This window comes from Lampetra fluviatilis, chromosome 73, assembly GCF_964198595.1.
Source record: "Lampetra fluviatilis chromosome 73, kcLamFluv1.1, whole genome shotgun sequence".
In the NCBI taxonomy this organism is placed as follows: domain Eukaryota; kingdom Metazoa; phylum Chordata; class Hyperoartia; order Petromyzontiformes; family Petromyzontidae; genus Lampetra; species Lampetra fluviatilis.
This window is the reverse complement of record NC_136347.1, coordinates 1,515,066-1,530,893: the sequence shown is the minus strand read 5'-3', so window position 1 is coordinate 1,530,893 and position 15,828 is coordinate 1,515,066.

The following is a 15,828-nucleotide window of genomic DNA, read 5'->3' as shown; positions in this document are numbered from 1 at the left end:
GAGGTAGTTCTGTGGTGTCCACTTCCGCGGGTTCCATTCAAGCGTCACTTATAAAAGTGGGGCTCAGAGGTAGTTCTGTGGTGTCCACTTCTGCGGGTTCCATTCCAGCGTCACTTTTAAAAGTGGGGCTCAGAGGTAGTTCTGTGGAGTCCACTTCTGCGGGTTCGATTCAAGCGTCACTTATAGAAGTGGAGCTCAGAGGTAGTTCTGTGGTGTCCACTTCTGAGGGTTCGATTCAAGCGTCACTTATAGAAGTGGAGCTCAGAGGTAGTTCTGTGGCGTCCACTTCTGCGGGTTCCATTCAAGCGTCACTTCTAGAAGTGGGGCTCAGAGGTAGTTCTGTGGTGTCCACTTCTGCGGATCCCATTCAAGCGTCACTTCTAGAAGTGGGGCTCAGAGGTAGTTCTGTGGTGTCCACTTCTGCGGGTTCCATTCAAGCGTCACTTATAGAAGTGGAGCTCAGAGGTAGTTCTGTGGTGTCCACTTCCGCGAGACGTTTTTTGTGAACGACTTTCTTCTCTCTCTCTTCCTCCCTCTCATTCTCTCTCTCATTCTCTCTCATTCTCTCTCATTCTCTCTCTCATTCTCTCTCATTCTTTCGCATTCTCTCTCTCTCTCTCTCATTCTCTCTCATTCTTTAGCATTCTCTCTCTCATTCTCTCTGTTCCTCTCATTCTCTATCTCTACCCCTCTCTGTTTTTTTGTACGATCAGAGGAAACAAGAAGATGCTCGGTGTAGTCGGCAACTTTGCTTCGTTCATCATTTCGTTTTTTGGTGTGTTTATTAATGCTTTGCTTTATGTTAACCTCCCTCCCTCTCTCTCTTCCTCCCTCTCTCTCTCTCTTATTATCTTTCTCTCTCTGCAGAAGACGACAACAACAAACTAGAATGGCTCCACGGTGGATGAAGACTTACCCGGTCCCCATTTCTCCTCGTTCCTCTCATCATCACGGCCCCCCTCCTCCTCCTCCTCCTCCTCAACGGGCTTCCAGTTTCTCATCTTCCTGCTCTTCCACCTCCTCCATCGCCACCTCCCCCTCCCCCTCCTCCTCCACCTCCTCCTTCACCCCCTCATCTTCCTCCTCCACTTCCTCCTCCACCTCTTCCAACTCCTCCCCCTCCTCCTCCACCTCCTCCCCCTCCTCCTCCACCTCCTCCCCCTCCTCCTCCACCTCCACCTCCTCCTCCACCTCCTCCTTCACCCCCTTATCTTCCTCCTCCACCTCCACCTCCTCCTCCTCCTCTTCCACCTCCTCCTCCACCCCCTCATCTTCCTCCTTCACCTCATCCTCCTCCACCTCCACCTCCTCCTCCACCTCTTCCACCTCCTCCTCCACCTCCTCCTCCACCTCTTCCACCTCCTCCTCCACCCCCTCATCTTCCTCCTCCACCTCCTCCTCCACCTCCTCCACCTCCTCCTCCACCTCCTCCACCTCCTCCTCCTTCACCCCCTCATCTTCCTCCTCCACCTCCTCCTCCTCCACCACCACCTTCTCCCCCTCCACCACCACCTCCTCTGTGCAGCACTCACCATCTCAACAACCTCCTCCTCCACCTCCTCGTCACTGGCCCGCTCCTCCTGCGCCTCGTCCACATCGCCATCCCCCAGCCCTCCCCCGCCACCACCTCCTCCACCTCCTCCACCTCCTCCACCTCATCGCCACGGCCCCTCTGGCCGTGTCCGCCGACGAGGTCACCTTCCACATCCTGGAGGAGCTTCCAGCCGGACGCGTCGTCGGCTCCATCCCCGTGGCCCTAGGCCTCCCCCCCACCACCGCCAACACCACCACCTCGTCGTCGTCGTCACCGCCGCTGACCTTCAAGATGGTGTCGTGGTCGCACTCCGGGCTGGAGGTGAACGTGACCACGGGAGAGGTGGTCACGGCGGGAGCCCCGCTCGACCGCGAGGCCCTCTGCCCCTGGGACTCGGCCGGCAGCGTCATCACCACCACCACCATCACCACCACCACGTGGTCGTCTTCGTCGTCGTCGTCCCGGTCACCGACAGACCCATCGCCATCGCTGCCGCTCGACCGTGACGAGGACTCGAAGCGTCGGCCGGTGGCCCTCGGCCGTCGTGCGTGCGAGGTGGAGCTCCAGGTGGTGGTGCTGCCCGAAAGCCGATTCCGCCTGATCCGCGTGCGCCTCGTGCTGCACGACGTCAACGACCACGCGCCGCACTTCCCCGCGTCGCCACTCCACGTGGCCGTGGCCGAGGACGCGCGGCCCGGAGCCCGCGTGGCCCTGCCCGCGGCCTACGACGAGGACGCGGCGCCGCACGGGGTAGCCGCCTACCGCCTCGTCGCGCTGGGGGACGACGCGGATGACGCCGGGCGGCGGAGAGGTGACGGTGGTGACGGTGGTGACTTTGGTAGTGGTGACTGTGGTGGTGACGGTGGTGGTGGTGGTGACGGTGGTGGTGGTGACTGTGGTAGTGGTGGTGACTGTGGTGGTGGTGACTGTGGTGGTGGTGACTGTGGTGGTGACTGTGGTAGTGGTGACTGTGGTGGTGACGGTAGTGGTGGTGACGGTGGTGGTAACTGTGGTGGTGGTGACTGTGATGGTGGTGACTGTGGTGGTGGTGACTGTGGTGGTGACGGTGGTGACGGTGGTGGTGGTGACGGTGGTGGTGACGGTAGTGGTGGTGACGGTAGTGGTGGTGACGGTGGTGGTAACTGTGGTGGTGGTGACTGTGGTGGTGGTGACTGTGATGGTGGTGACTGTGGTGGTGGTGGTGGTGGTGATGGTGGTGGTGGTGACTGTGGTAGTGGTGACTGTGGTGGTGGTGGTGGTGGTGGTGATGGTGGTGGTGGTGACTGTGGTAGTGGTGACTGTGGTGGTGACGGTGGTGGTGGTGGTGACGGTGGTGGTGGTGGTGACTGTGGTGGTTGTGGTGGTGGTGGTCACTGTGGTGGTGGTGACTGTGGTGGTGGTGACGGTGGTGGTGGTGGTGGTGACGGTGGTGGTGGTCACTGGTGGTGGTGACTGTGGTGGTGGTGACTGTGGTGGTGGTGACTGTGGTAGTGGTGGTGACTGTGGTGGTGACTGTGGTGGTGGTGACTGTGGTGGTGGTGACTGTGGTGGTGACGGTGGTGACTGTGGTGGTGACGGTGGTGACTGTGGTGGTGGTGGTGGTGACTGTGGTGGTGGTGACTGTGGTGGTGGTGACTGTGGTGGTGACTGTGGTGGTGACGGTGGTGGTGACGGTGGTGGTGGTGACTGTGGTGGTGGTGGCGGTGGTGGTGACTGTGGTGGTGGTGGTAGTGGTGGTGTCTGTGGTGGTGGTGGTGACTGTGGTGGTGACTGTAGTGGTGGTGGTGGTGGTGACTGTGGTGGTGGTGACTGTGGTGGTGGTGGTGGTGACTGTGGTGGTGGTGACTGTGGTGGTGACTGTGGTGGTGGTGACTGTGATGGTGGTGACTGTGGTGGTGGTGGTGGTGACGGTGGTGGTGGTGACTGTGGTGACTGTGGTGGTGGTGGTGACTGTAGTGGTGGTGACTGTGGTGGTGGTTACTGTGGTGGTGGTGACTGTGGTGGTGGTGACTGTGGTGGTGGTGACTGTGGTGGTGGTGGTGACTGTGGTGGTGGTGACTGTGGTGGTGGTGACTGTGGTGGTGACTGTGGTGGTGACTGTGGTGGTGGTGGTGGCGGTGGTGGTGACTGTGGTGGTGGTGACTGTGGTGGTGGTAGTGGTGGTGTCTGTGGTGGTGGTGGTGGTGACTGTGGTGGTGACTGTAGTGGTGGTGGTGACTGTGGTGGTGGTGACTGTGGTGGTGGTGGTGACTTGTGGTGGTAGTGGTGACTGTGGTGGTGGTGATTGTGGTGGTGACTGTGGTGGTGACTGTGGTGGTGGTGACTGTGGTGGTGGTGACTGTGGTGGTGGTGGTGACTTGTGGTGGTAGTGGTGACAGTGGTGGTGGTGACTGTGACTGTGGTGGTGGTGACTGTGGTGACTGTGGTGGTGGTGACTGTGGTGGTAGTGACTGTGGTGGTGGTGACTGTGGTGGTGGTGGTTACTGTGGTGGTGACTGTGGTGGTGGTGGTGACTGTCTGTGGTGGTGGTGACTGTGGTGGTGGTGACTGTGGTGGTGGTGGTGGTGGTGGTGGCGGTGACTGTGGTGGTGGTTACTGTGGTGGGTGTGGTGACTGTGGTGGTGGTGGTGGTAACTCTGGTGGTGGTAACTGTGGTGGTGACTGTGGTGGTGGTGGTGACTGTGGTGGTGACTATGACTGTGGTGGTGGTGGCTGTGGTGGTGGTGACTGTGGTGGTGATTTTGATGGTTGTGGTGACTGTGGTGGTGGTGACTGTGGAGGTGGTGGTGGAGGCAGTGGTGATTGTGGTAGTAGTAGTGACTGTGATGGTGGTGGTGATTGTGGTGGTTGTGGGAAATCTAGTTATGGTGGTGGTAGTGACTGTGGTGGTGGAGATGATGGTGGTCGTGATTGTGGTGGTGGTCGTGGTGACAGTAGGGCTGATTGTATTTGTGGTGGTAGTGCTGGTGGTGACTGTGGTGAATTTGGTGGTGGTGGTAGTGAATGTGGTGGTAGAGATAATGGTGGTGACTATTGGTGTGGTGATTGTGGTGGTGGTGGTGACTGGTGGTGGTGAAGGCCCCGGGTGACAGGCGTCCATGACGTCTCCTGGCCAAACCCCATTTGGTGGAGCCAGGAGACTGAATCTTTACCCTCGGGCACCTCCAGAAACAACAAAAAACCACTACGGATGGCCACGTGGAATGTTCGAACGCTCACTGCGGAGGAGAGGCTGCCACTCCTCTGTCGGGAGATGGACCGGTACCGCCTGGATTCAATAGGTCTGGTGGCCCAACTCTTGCTCCAGTCACCATGAGAGGTGGACAGTCCTACACACAACAGGGAGTGGCGCTTCTTCTGAACAAAATAATGAAGGAGGCATGGGAGCGTGACGGTGATGTGTAGGAAGCTGGAAGCCCCAGGTTACTTTGGGCTCATCTCCCCATCAACGGGAGGCGAGGAGTGGTGGTCGTGGTTACCTACGTCCCCATGGAAGATGAACATCCGTGGAGGGATGCAGGCAAGGCCGATGAGTAAAATGCCTTCTATGACCTCCTGTCACAGGTGCCAGCTAAAGTGGCCTCTCGGGATAGAGTATCCTGTTGGGCAACTTTAATGCCCGAGTGGGTCATGATGCTGGCAACTGGGCTGTAGTGACTGGAAGGCATGGGCCAGATCAGCTCAATAACAACAGTAGGAGGCTGCTAGACTTCTGTGCAGCTCATGGGCTTGTCATGATATTTTCGACCACCAGGAACAGATTTATTGAGCAACTCTGTGACAGGCCGGCTCTCACCTTCTACAGCATCCGACGTCGGTAAATGAGAAGGCTTGCCACAGCCTTCGCTCAGATGTTCGACGAGCCGTGCGATGCTGCAAGGATGGGTGGTGTTCGCAGGTTGCTGAGGAGATGGAGTCTGCCTCAGTGGCCCGCGATCACAAATCCCTCTTAAACCCCATCAAAAAGTAACCTGCAGCGCCACATCTATTATCATCATTAGGGGAAAAAACGATGATCCAATCTCCGACCCCCAGGAACAGTTTTGCAGATTTGCTGAGCATTTCTGTGAGGTCCTGGGGGAGGGGAAATCCCTCAGCCAGGAAAACATCATGGCACAAAGTGGGGATAACCCTGCTGAGGCTGCGGTGCCTCAAATATTGGAAGAAGTCACCCCCTGTTAGTGGCTGGCTGAGGTGCCATCTCTTGAAGAAGTACAGAAGGCGATCCAGAGTCTGAAACCAGGAAATCTCCGGACCGAGATGATCTCCCAAGTGAACTGCTGAGGGAGGGTGGTGTTTCTGTGCAGACTGCCCTACGTGACATCATAAAAGTCTGGACCACTGGACAGGTTCCCCAGGATTGTAAGGATGCCCTGGGTGGTCCCCCTCTTTAAGAATGGGGACCGCACAGACTGTAACAACTACAGAGGCATCTCACTCATCGGTGTGCAGGGAAAGGTCCTGGCAAGGATTATTCAACATCGCCTTGCTTGGTACGCTGAGGAGAGGCTTGCAGAGCCCCAATGCGGTTTCAGGAATGGGCGGTCCTGCAGAGATGCCATATTTTCTGTCCGTCTGCTACAGCAGAGGTGTAGGGAATTCCAACAAGACCTACATCTTTGCTTTGTTGACCTGATCAAGGCCTATGATACCATCAGTAGGCCTGGGCTCTGGGTTGTTCTTCGTGCATTCGGAATAGATGATTCTCTGCTCACAATCATTTCAATCCACGTGGCCGGGAGTCGGAGACATTTCCTGTTCACCTTGCGGTGTGACAGCGATGTCCTCTAGCTCCCACATTATTTAACACCTTTTTCGACCACGTGGTCCGTGAAGCCTTTGATGGCTATACCAGAGGAATTTCCATCTGGTACAGATACAATGGGAGGCTGATCGATGCCCAGGTGTGGTCGACGGATGGCTACTATTGGTCAACCATGTTATGATCTGGTGATTGCTGCTTAATCTGAAGAGGAGTTGGAGGCGCTGCTGCTGAACCTGGAGCGTGCTACTAATAAGTGGGGTCTTACCATCAGCCCCTCCAAAACGAATCGCCTGCCTGGGTATTTTGTACCATCCGACACTCCACCCCCTAAACTCCCCATTGGTGAGGTAGTTGTGGAGAGAGTGGAGAGGTTTCCATACCTGGGCAGTGAGCTTATGACCAGCTCTGGTTTAACAGCAGAGGTCTCACTCTGAATCAGTTGAGCGGTGTTCTCCTTTCATCGGTTGCGTAACGCTGTGCGGAAGCTACCTGGTCTGTTGCTCCACATGAAGCTTCAGGTTTTCTCGGCCACAGTCATTCCCTCCCTTCTCTATGCTTGCGAAATGTGGTCCCCCCTAATAGAACATATTCTCATAGAACAAACGTTCAGGCTGGCATGCCTACGATCCATCCCGGGTTTAACCAGGCTGGATTGTGTGAGGACCTCACAAATCCTGGAACGATCTGGACAAAATTAAATTGGTGAGCTCATCGGGCAGGCAAGGCTGCATTTGCTGGGTCATGTAGCGCGCATGCCCAGCCACTGCATGCCCAAACAGCTTTTTTTTCTTTGGCTGGATAGAGGGGGATAAACGGGTTGTCATGGGCTAGAGAAGAGATGGAGTGATGTGGTACAGGAGAACGTGGAGCTGAGTGGACTTGCCGATGACTGGTACCAGCGGTGTCAAGTTCGGCCTCTGTGGAGGAGGCTCGTGAAGGACGCTGCTGGGCAGTTGGAGGCAGTCGCCCTCCAGCAACAACCGAGGGCAGAGGAGCGACGCTCACAACAACGAGCGGAGCGCCGGGTGGCTAAAGCACAGCAACTTGGCACAGTAGGGGGCACAGGTGGTGCATCAGCCAGTCATCTTGGTGATCTCAGCCAGTCGACCCGTGGCACCTGGGTCTGCCCCGTGACCTGCCAGCGGGCGTTCGACACTTCACGTGGCCTTAAAAGGAGGGTGGTGGTGGTGGTGACTGTGTTGGTGATGATGATGGTGCTCGAGTCTGTGGTGGTTGTGGTGTTGATTGTGGTCGTGGTTGTGGTGACTGCGGTGGTAGTTGTGATGGTCAGCACCACCACCACAATCTCCATATCGCTAACCCATCAACATTTTCTTTGTCCCAGGCACGAAACCATCACCATCACCATCATCACCACCACCATCATCACCATCGCCATCGTCCGTGGAAGAGGTGGACATCCCATTCTCGCTGGAGGTGGACCTCCAGGACAGCTGTCCCTACCTTGTCCTGCTCTCGCCGCTCGACCGCGAGGTGCGCTCCTCGTACCGCCTGCGGCTGCGCGCCTTCGATTCGGGATCTTCCTCCTCCTCGTCATCATCAACATCAACAACAACAACATCGACATCATCGACATCATCTTCGACGTCGGGCCCGCTCACAGGCTCCGTCCTCCTCAACGTCATCGTGACGGACGCCAACGACAACGCTCCGACCTTCCTCGTCGAACTCGACGGAGGAGTTGACGGAGGAGGAGGAGGAGGGGCCTCCACCCAGGCCCACTCCGCGAGGCCTCCCCGGCCCACCGCGGCCTGGTCGCGCGAGGTCCGCGAGGGCCCGGCGGCCGTGGGCTCACTGGTGATGCGCCTGGCGGCCAGCGATGCCGACGACGGCCCCAACGGCCGCGTGAGCTACGCCTGGGGGCCGCGGGCACGGGCACGCGACACGGACTCATTCAGCCTCGACGCCGTCACGGGGGAGGTGAGGACGTGGTGGTGGTGATGAGGTGGTGGTGGTGAGGTGACGTGGTCAGGAGGTGGTGGTGGTGAGGTGGTGGTGGCGGTGGTGAGGTGAGAGTGAAGGTGAGGACGTGGTGGTGAGGTGGTGATGGCGGTGGTGGTGAGGTGAGAGTGAAGGTGAGGATGTGGTGGTGAGGTGGTGATGGCGGTGGTGTTCAGGAGGTGGTGGTTAGGAGGTGATGGTGTTGGTGGTGAGGTGAGAGTGAAGGTGAGGACGTGGTGGTGAGGTGGTGATGGCGGTGGTGGTGAGGTTAGAGTGAAGGTGAGGACGTGGTGGTGAGGTGGTGATGGCGGTGGTGGTGAGGTGAGAGTGAAGGTGAGGACGTGGTGGTGAGGTGGTGATGGCGGTGGTGTTCAGGAGGTGGTGGTTAGGAGGTGATGGTGGTGGTGGTGAGGTGAGAGTGAAGGTGAGGACGTGGTGGTGATGGTGGTGGTGGTGAGGTGGTGGTGGCGGTGGTGTTCAGGAGGTGGTGGTCAGGAGGTGGTGGTGGCGATGGTGGTGGTGGTCAGGAGGTGGTGGTGAGGTGGTGGTGGTGAGGTGAGAGTGAAGGTGAGGTGGTGGTGAGGACGTGGTGGTGGTAGTGAGGTGGTGGTGGTGGTGAGGAGTATGGAGTGGTGATGCCGCTACAAACGTCCCCCAACACCCCCCGTGACCCCTCCCCCGTGACCCCTCCCCCGTGACCCCCGTGGCACCTCCCCCGTGACCCCTCCCCCGTGTGACCCCCTCTCCCGTGACCCCCGTGACCCCTCCCCCGTGACCCCTCCCCATGACCCCTCCCACATGACCCCCTCTCACATGACCCCTTCCCCCGTGACCCCTCCCCCGTAACCCCCGTGATCCCCCGTGACCCCTGTGACCCCGCGTGACCCAGCTGCGAGTGAGCCGCCCGCTGGACCGTGAGTCGGTGGCGACGTTCCGCCTGCCAGTGATGGCCGTGGACGGCGGCGCCGCCCCCCGCTCGGCCACCGCCGTCGTCACCGTCACCGTCGCCGACGACAACGACAACGCGCCCACCGTGCGGGTGGGTCACGTGGGGGTCACGTGGGGGGGGGCGGAGGGGTTGGGACACCTAGCCTGGCACAGGCGTCGCGGCGAAGGGGGGGGGCGGGGGGCGCGGGGAGGGGCGGCTTGCCAACCGCCGCGCCGCCGCTCGAAGTGCAACACGACCCTTAACCCCGTCTCCGCCCCCCCCCCACCCCGTGACGTCACAAAGGTGAGCCCCATTGTGACGTCACGGGGCCCACAGGAGGAGGGGGGGAGCGGGGGCACCCTGGAGGTGTCCGAGTCGGCCCCGGCGGGCACGCGGCTGGCGCTGCTGGAGACGCACGACGCCGACCTGGGGGTCAACGCCCTCGTGACCTGCTACGTGACGGCTCGCCCCTCCCCCCCGCCCGCGGGGGTCACGTGGCCCTCGGGGGGAGGGGCCTCCGCCCGGTCGCCGCTGCGGCTGAGGCCGGCGTACGGTGGGGGGGGTGGGGGGGGTGGGGGGGGGCGGGGGGGGGCGGTCAGCTGCTGCTGGAGACGTCCGAGGCGCTGGACTACGAGGTCACCCGCTCCTACGAGGTACTGGGGGGGGGGGGGTCAGGGTCGGTGGGGGTGAGGGTGGGTGAGGGGCGGTGAGGGTGAGGGGCGGTGAGGGTCAGGGGCGGTGAGGGTCAGGAGTCGGTGGGGGTCAGGGTTGCTGAGGGTCAGGGGGTTTAAATTTATTGTCACCGCTCATTCCCCCCCCCCCCCCCGACATCTCCTTATACGGTCGCAACCCCCCCCCCCTTCCCCCCCTCTTCCTCACCTCACCTCCCCCCCCCCTCCCCCCCTCCCCCCCCTTCCCCCCCTCCCCCCCCCCCTCACCTCGCCCCCCACCAGGTGTGGATTGTGGCGATCGACGGGGGCTCCCCCCCCCCTCTCCAGCACGACGTCGCTGCGGCTGGAGGTGCTGGACGAGAACGACAACTCGCCGGCCTTCCAGGAGCCGCTGCCTCGACACGTCGACATCGACGAGAACAACGAGCCCGGCGCCTTCCTGCTCCGGGGTGAGAGCAAGACCCACACCCCCCTGGGTTCCTGAATGCCTGGCTGGGTTCATGGCTGCCTGGCTGGGTTCATGGCTGCCTGGCTGGGTTCCTGACTGGGTTTCTGACTGCCTGGGTGGATTTCTGGCTACCTGGCTGGGTTCCTGGCTGGGTTCCTGGCTGCCTGGCTGGGTTCATGGCTGGGTTCCTGGCTGCCTGGCTGGGTTCCTGCCTGCCTGGCTGGGTTCCTGACTGCCTGGCTGGGGTCATGGCTGCCTGCCTGGGTTCCTGCCTGCCTGGGTGGATTTCTGGCTACCTGGCTGAATTCCTGGCTGGATACCTCGCTGCCTGGCTGGGTTCCTGGCTGTCTGGGTGGGTTTCTGGCTGCCTGGCTGGGTTCCTAGCTGGCTGGCTGTGTTCCTAGTTGCCTGTCTGGGTTCCTGTCTGCCTGGCTGGATTCCGAGCTGCACTGGCTTGATTCCTGCCTAACTGGTTGGATTCTGGCTGCCTGGCTGGATTCATAGCTGCCTGGATTGAACCTTAGTTGCCTGGCTGGATTCTTAGCTGCCTGGCTGGATTCATGTCTGCCTGGTTGGATTCCTGGCTGCCTGGCTGGATTAATGTCTGCCTGGCTGGATACATGTCTGCCTGGCTGGATTCCAAGCTGCACTGGCTGGATTCCTGCCTGCCTGGATAGATTCCCGGCTATCTGGCTGGATTCCTGCCTGCCTGGTTGGATTCCAAGCTGCACTGGCTGGATTCCTGCCTGCCTGGATAGATTCCTGGCTATCTGTCTGGATTCCTGCCTGCCTGGGTGGATTCCGAGCTGCACTGGATTGTATTCCTGCCTACCTGGTTGGATTTCCTGGCTGGGTTCCTAGCTGCCTGGGTGGAACCTTAGTTTGCCTTGCTGGAATCCTTCCTGCATGCCTGCCTGCCTGGACTCTTGTCTGCCTGCCTGGATTCCTGGCTGCCTGGCTGGGTTCCTGGCTACCTGGCTGGGTTCCTGGATGCCTGGCTGGGTTCCTGGCTGCCTGGCTGGGTTCATGGCTGGGTTCCTGGCTGCTGCCTGGGTTCCTGCCTGCCTGGGTGGATTTCTGGCTACCTGGCTGAATTCCTGGCTGGATACCTCGCTGCCTGGCTGGGTTCCTGGCTGTCTGGGTGGGGTTCTGGCTGCCTGGCTGGGTTCCTGGCTGGCTGGCTGTGTTCCTAGTTGCTTGTCTGGGTTCCTGTCTGCCTGGCTGGATTCCGAGCTGCACTGGCTTGATTCCTGCCTAACTGGTTGGATTCTGGCTGCCTGGCTGGATTAATGTCTGCCTGGCTGGATACATGTCTGCCTGGCTGGATTCCAAGCTGCACTGGCTGGATTCCTGCCTGCCTGGATAGATTCCTGGCTATCTGGCTGGATTCCTGCCTGCCTGGCTGGATTCCAAGCTGCACTGGCTGGATTCCTGCCTGCCTGGATAGATTCCTGGCTATCTGTCTGGATTCCTGCCTGCCTGGGTGGATTCCGAGCTGCACTGGATTGTATTCCTGCCTACCTGGTTGGATTTCCTGGCTGGGTTCCTAGCTGCCTGGGTGGAACCTTAATTTGCCTTGCTGGAATCCTTCCTGCATGCCTGCCTGCCTGGACTCTTGTCTGCCTGCCTGGATTCCTGGCTGCCTGGCTGGGTTCCTGGCTACCTGGCTGGGTTCCTGGATGCCTGGCTGGGTTCCTGGCTGCCTGGCTGGGTTCCTGCCTGCCTGGGTGGATTTCTGGCTACCTGGCTGAATTCCTGGCTGGATACCTCGCTGCCTGGCTGGGTTCCTGGCTGTCTGGGTGGGTTTCTGGCTGCCTGGCTGGGTTCCTAGCTGGCTGGCTGTGTTCCTAGTTGCCTGTCTGGGTTCCTGTCTGCCTGGCTGGATTCCGAGCTGCACTGGCTTGATTCCTGCCTAACTGGTTGGATTCTGGCTGCCTGGCTGGATTCATAGCTGCCTGGATTGAACCTTAGTTGCCTGGCTGGATTCCTAGCTGCCTGGCTGGATTCATGTCTGCCTGGTTGGATTCCTGGCTGCCTGGCTGGATTAATGTCTGCCTGGCTGGATACATGTCTGCCTGGCTGGATTCCAAGCTGCACTGGCTGGATTCCTGCCTGCCTGGATAGATTCCCGGCTATCTGGCTGGATTCCTGCCTGCCTGGTTGGATTCCAAGCTGCACTGGCTGGATTCCTGCCTGCCTGGATAGATTCCTGGCTATCTGTCTGGATTCCTGCCTGCCTGGGTGGATTCCGAGCTGCACTGGATTGTATTCCTGCCTACCTGGTTGGATTTCCTGGCTGGGTTCCTAGCTGCCTGGGTGGAACCTTAGTTTGCCTTGCTGGAATCCTTCCTGCATGCCTGCCTGCCTGGACTCTTGTCTGCCTGCCTGGATTCCTGGCTGCCTGGTTGGGTTCCTGGCTACCTGGCTGGGTTCCTGGATGCCTGGCTGGGTTCCTGGCTGCCTGGCTGGGTTCATGGCTGGGTTCCTGGCTGCTGCCTGGGTTCCTGCCTGCCTGGGTGGATTTCTGGCTACCTGGCTGAATTCCTGGCTGGATACCTCGCTGCCTGGCTGGGTTCCTGGCTGTCTGGGTGGGGTTCTGGCTGCCTGGCTGGGTTCCTGGCTGGCTGGCTGTGTTCCTAGTTGCTTGTCTGGGTTCCTGTCTGCCTGGCTGGATTCCGAGCTGCACTGGCTTGATTCCTGCCTAACTGGTTGGATTCTGGCTGCCTGGCTGGATTAATGTCTGCCTGGCTGGATACATGTCTGCCTGGCTGGATTCCAAGCTGCACTGGCTGGATTCCTGCCTGCCTGGATAGATTCCTGGCTATCTGGCTGGATTCCTGCCTGCCTGGCTGGATTCCAAGCTGCACTGGCTGGATTCCTGCCTGCCTGGATAGATTCCTGGCTATCTGTCTGGATTCCTGCCTGCCTGGGTGGATTCCGAGCTGCACTGGATTGTATTCCTGCCTACCTGGTTGGATTTCCTGGCTGGGTTCCTAGCTGCCTGGGTGGAACCTTAATTTGCCTTGCTGGAATCCTTCCTGCATGCCTGCCTGCCTGGACTCTTGTCTGCCTGCCTGGATTCCTGGCTGCCTGGCTGGGTTCCTGGCTGCCTGGCTGGGTTCCTGGATGCCTGGCTGGGTTCCTGGCTGCCTGGCTGGGTTCCTGCCTGCCTGGCTGGGTTCCTGACTGCCTGGCTGGGGTCATGGCTGCCTGCCTGGGTTCCTGCCTGCCTGGGTGGATTTCTGGCTACCTGGTTGAATTCCTGGCTGGATACCTCGCTGCCTGGCTGGGTTCCTGGCTGTCTGGGTGGGTTTCTGGCTGCCTGGCTGGGTTCCTGGCTGGCTGGCTGGCTGTGTTCCTAGTTGCTTGTCTGGGTTCCTGTCTGCCTGGCTGGATTCCGAGCTGCACTGGCTTGATTCCTGCCTAACTGGTTGGATTCCTGGCTGGGTTCCTAGCTGCCTGGGTGGAACCTTAGTTTGCCTTGCTGGAATCCTTCCTGCATGCCTGCCTGCCTGGACTCTTGTCTGCCTGCCTGGATTCCTGGTTGTCTGGTTTGGTTCATGGCTGCCTGGCTGGGTTCCTGGATGCCTGGCTGGGTTCCTGACTGCCTGGCTGGGGTCATGGCTGCCTGCCTGGGTTCCTGCCTGCCTGGGTGGATTTCTGGCTACCTGGCTGAATTCCTGGCTGGATACCTCGCTGCCTGGCTGGGTTCCTGGGTGTCTGGGTGGGTTTCTGGCTGCCTGGCTGGGTTCCTAGCTGGCTGGCTGTGTTCCTAGTTGCCTGTCTGGGTTCCTGTCTGCCTGGCTGGATTCCGAGCTGCACTGGCTTGATTCCTGCCTAACTGGTTGGATTCTGGCTGCCTGGCTGGATTCATAGCTGCCTGGATTGAACCTTAGTTGCCTGGCTGGATTCCTAGCTGCCTGGCTGGATTCATGTCTGCCTGGTTGGATTCCTGGCTGCCTGGCTGGATTAATGTCTGCCTGGCTGGATACATGTCTGCCTGGCTGGATTCCAAGCTGCACTGGCTGGATTCCTGCCTGCCTGGATAGATTCCCGGCTATCTGGCTGGATTCCTGCCTGCCTGGTTGGATTCCAAGCTGCACTGGCTGGATTCCTGCCTGCCTGGATAGATTCCTGGCTATCTGTCTGGATTCCTGCCTGCCTGGGTGGATTCCGAGCTGCACTGGATTGTATTCCTGCCTACCTGGTTGGATTTCCTGGCTGGGTTCCTAGCTGCCTGGGTGGAACCTTAGTTTGCCTTGCTGGAATCCTTCCTGCATGCCTGCCTGCCTGGACTCTTGTCTGCCTGCCTGGATTCCTGGCTGCCTGGCTGGGTTCCTGGCTACCTGGCTGGGTTCCTGGATGCCTGGCTGGGTTCCTGGCTGCCTGGCTGGGTTCATGGCTGGGTTCCTGGCTGCTGCCTGGGTTCCTGCCTGCCTGGGTGGATTTCTGGCTACCTGGCTGAATTCCTGGCTGGATACCTCGCTGCCTGGCTGGGTTCCTGGCTGTCTGGGTGGGGTTCTGGCTGCCTGGCTGGGTTCCTGGCTGGCTGGCTGTGTTCCTAGTTGCTTGTCTGGGTTCCTGTCTGCCTGGCTGGATTCCGAGCTGCACTGGCTTGATTCCTGCCTAACTGGTTGGATTCTGGCTGCCTGGCTGGATTAATGTCTGCCTGGCTGGATACATGTCTGCCTGGCTGGATTCCAAGCTGCACTGGCTGGATTCCTGCCTGCCTGGATAGATTCCTGGCTATCTGGCTGGATTCCTGCCTGCCTGGCTGGATTCCAAGCTGCACTGGCTGGATTCCTGCCTGCCTGGATAGATTCCTGGCTATCTGTCTGGATTCCTGCCTGCCTGGGTGGATTCCGAGCTGCACTGGATTGTATTCCTGCCTACCTGGTTGGATTTCCTGGCTGGGTTCCTAGCTGCCTGGGTGGAACCTTAATTTGCCTTGCTGGAATCCTTCCTGCATGCCTGCCTGCCTGGACTCTTGTCTGCCTGCCTGGATTCCTGGCTGCCTGGCTGGGTTCCTGGCTGCCTGGCTGGGTTCCTGGATGCCTGGCTGGGTTCCTGGCTGCCTGGCTGGGTTCCTGCCTGCCTGGCTGGGTTCCTGACTGCCTGGCTGGGGTCATGGCTGCCTGCCTGGGTTCCTGCCTGCCTGGGTGGATTTCTGGCTACCTGGTTGAATTCCTGGCTGGATACCTCGCTGCCTGGCTGGGTTCCTGGCTGTCTGGGTGGGTTTCTGGCTGCCTGGCTGGGTTCCTGGCTGGCTGGCTGTGTTCCTAGTTGCTTGTCTGGGTTCCTGTCTGCCTGGCTGGATTCCGAGCTGCACTGGCTTGATTCCTGCCTAACTGGTTGGATTCCTGGCTGGGTTCCTAGCTGCCTGGGTGGAACCTTAGTTTGCCTTGCTGGAATCCTTCCTGCATGCCTGCCTGCCTGGACTCTTGTCTGCCTGCCTGGATTCCTGGTTGTCTGGTTTGGTTCATGGCTGCCTGGCTGGGTTCCTGGATGCCTGGCTGGGTT